Raw genomic sequence first — 3,506 nt, forward strand, 5'->3', positions numbered from 1 at the left:
CGGCAACGGCGCCATTTTTGATCGAGGCCATTTGGTGTTCACAATTAAGTATATGTGATCGTTGGTCAATGGTCGATACAAAACACAATTTATACTTCACAAACAACTCTACAATTAGTAAAGAGGCAAGTAAAGGTCGGATCCCAAGGGACGGGTATTGAAATGAGAATTCTATTGTAACTAGTGGTGTCTAGGGGTGTCACAAATTGGGTTGATGTAGAAGGTCACTAAACTAAAATAACAATGAAAGTAAACTAGCAAGATGAATAAAATAAGGGGTGTAAACAATTGATTAAAGGCACTAGGGTGTCATAGGTTCATAGGGGAATCATGGGATATGATCATACAAACATGTTCTCAAATTATAAGCAAGCAATTATTGTTGTGATGGATTGAGTTGGGTTATGTCTTACAATCCTAGGAAAGTTTGGGTCCCGGAACCGAATCGATTAGATTGTACAACACCTACAAGTCGACTTAATCTTTCCTACTCAACACATGCATGGTCTAACAAGACTCGAGTTGGGTTATGTCTTACAAGTCTCATTGAAAAGATAGGAGATGATAGTAAATGCAAGGATTCATAGGCTTAGCATTTCATCAAATATAACATGTGCATGTATTAAGAACAAAACAAGCAAGCAAATAAGATATGAAAGCATATTGATTTAAGCATGAATCATTCCCCATGTTGGTTTCCCCTAATCACCAATTAAACCCTAGCTAAGAGACTACTCACTCATTATCATGTTGATCATGCTAGCAAGGTTGTCAATCATACCAACAATATGAAACATGATGAATAAATGAAAGTAATTAACAATAATTAAAAAGGGATTAAGAGATTATACCTACTAATGATTCCAAAATAATAATGCAAAGAATAATAGAAGAACTTGATGATTGATGGAAGGTTGTCAATCTCCCAATAAACCCAATAATCTTCTAATTACCCAAAATAAAGGAAGAACAAGAGAGAGATTAAAGAACTAAAACTTGGATTAAAACTTGATTAATACTTGATTACAATATTGAAGAGAGATTTGATTGATATTAACTACTCTAAATATTGATAAGAAGAACATGCTCCTCTAATTAGCCTAATGGGGTATTTATAGTGAAAATTAGGGAGGATGCATTAGGGTTAACTAAGGGCTAAACTAGTAATTACACTTTTAAGTTGAGCAAGGAGGACCGGTATTTTCGAGAGAGAAGGCTTCTCTTTTCGTAGCTTGAAGAATGAAATCCGTCTTTGTGCAGGAACGTGCGGATTAGAGTCGGGACGGCCGGATTTGCTGTGCAATCCGAGCGGATTCAGGGAGAGGGACGCTCGGATTGTTGAGGGGGAATCCGAGCGGATTCCAAGGAGGGACGCTCGAATTGTCTTTGGCTGGACGGGCGGATTGTCCGCAATCCGTTCGGATTGTTGGTCGCCTTCAATTCTTCTTCTTTTCTTCCCTTTTCTTCATAAATTCCTTGGGGATTTCCTTGGGGACGCAAGGATCCTTTCTCAACATTGTTCTTCTACTATAATATGTACAAAGGCCTTCTAGTCTTGTCTCTTCTTGATGCTTGGTCATTGAATACAATCAATTTAGCCTCGTTTTGCCATGAAAATGCAAGATTCTTACTCCTTTCCTACCAAGGGATCAAAATCTCAAAGAATATGCAAAACAAAGAACTAAAGATAAGAAATGACCCAAATAGGCACTAAAAAGCATGGAAACAATGGTAATTCGGGGGCTAAATATGCGCCAATTATGGTCACATCACCGTTGCCGGGGACGGTGTTTGTTTGATTTAGATTTCTTTTTTATTGTTATTAGTTGTGTCTTTCTTCGCCTTGGGGAAGTAAAACTCCTCAAGGTTTGTTCTAATTGTTTTCGAGTTGTTTGATATTTTGCATGTCTAGAAGGTTACAAGGTGATTTGTTACCTTTTGACCGTGAAATCGAAAGAACCTTGACGAACAATAGGAGACTTGTTAGGAGGAATTTAAGAGGTATTAGTGAAGTTGTTCAACCCACTAGTGAGTTTGTCAATCCTTTCGCAATAGAAGGAGAGGAGAACCCATTACACAATACCCCACAAAATCCGCCTACAATGCCTAAATTCTCGTCACACTCCGTACCCACCGAGGAGAATCTACCAAATGGTACTCCTACACCGCAACATCTAACCGGAAATTTTATTGCCAAGTCCGCCTTCATCCAATTAGTTGAGAGGAGCCAATTTGGGGAGATGCCTAGTGAAGACCCTCATTCTCATATGGAAACCTTTTGCGACTATTGTGATGCAATCTCTCAAACAGGCGTGACTCAAGACCAAATTAGATGGGTCTTATTTCCTTTTTCCTTAATCGGCACCGCGAAGCAATGGTTGAAGGGCCTTGATAAGGCCACCCTCGGAATAGATTCTTGGAAGAAGTTGGCTCTAGCTTTCTACAAAAAATTCTACCCACCGGAAAAGACTAACATGCTAAGAGCTCAAATTACGGGTTTTAAGCAAAGGGATGAAGAGTCTTTGTATGAAGCTTAGGAGCGGTTCAAGGGAATTTGTTGCTCATGTCCTCACCATGGACTTAGCGAATGGTTTTTGGTCCTCAATCACGTGCCGGCCTATGCGAAATACATGAAAGATATCCTCACAAAGAAGAAGTCGATCCGGAAGCTTGAGACTATCGCCTTAACTAAGGTGAGTAGTGCAATACTTCAAGGGAGTTCACCTCCAAAGTTAAAGGATCCGGGAAGCTTCTCAATACCGTGTACCATTGGCGACACGACGATCAACAAAGCCTTATGTGATCTAGGGGCTAGTGTGAGTGTCATGCAATACTCGATGAGTAAAAGGTTGGGGATGGGAGAGCTTAAATGCACCAACATCACACTCCAAATGGCCGATAGATCGACGAAGACACCATTAGGGATATGGGAAGATGTCCCCGTGCGAATTGGGAAGTTTTTCATCCCGGTGGACTTTGTCATTGTTGATATGGAGGAAGATTCCAACATTCCAATCATTCCAGGAAGACCTTTCCTACACACCGCGGGTGCGGTGATTGATGTGAAACATGGTGAGCTCACTCTAGAAGTGGGAGATAAAAGCATAACTTTTAATCTTGACAAGACTATGAGAGTTCCTCGTTTGCATGAACCATGTTTCATGATTGATCATTATAGCCGAAAGGATGAGAGGAAGAAATCGGAACTCCAATGGAAGAAGAAAATTGAAGATGCTCCATTCAAAGAGCAAGTGAATTGTGACAAGGAGAGCTTGCAAAGCTCATCAAAATCAATCAAGGAAGAAGAGGATGGCCTCATTGGCCAAGAGAAGAAATTGGGAGATTTGTCTCCATCTAAGCAAGAGATTTTCAATGATCAACTTAATGAAGTTTATGGTCTTTGGGACAACGAATTTGAAGGGATTTTTAATCCCTACATTGGTAATGCCATCGATCAAGACCGACAACAAGGGCCAAGGTCTATTGAAGACCTCTACCATGATAAT

General features: G+C 40.1%; 1 non-coding gene across 1 annotated transcript; it reads right to left on the reverse strand.

Annotated features, from left to right (window-relative positions):
* Positions 1 to 2,474: 2,474 nt before the first annotated feature.
* Positions 2,475 to 2,581, reverse strand: LOC141603106 (small nucleolar RNA R71). Its single transcript, XR_012525001.1, has one exon. It is a non-coding gene; the product is annotated as a small nucleolar RNA R71 (small nucleolar RNA).
* Between the last annotated feature and the right edge of the window lie 925 nt (positions 2,582 to 3,506).

Source organism: Silene latifolia, chromosome 9 (genome assembly GCF_048544455.1).
Source record: "Silene latifolia isolate original U9 population chromosome 9, ASM4854445v1, whole genome shotgun sequence".
Classification (NCBI taxonomy): Eukaryota; Viridiplantae; Streptophyta; class Magnoliopsida; order Caryophyllales; family Caryophyllaceae; genus Silene; species Silene latifolia.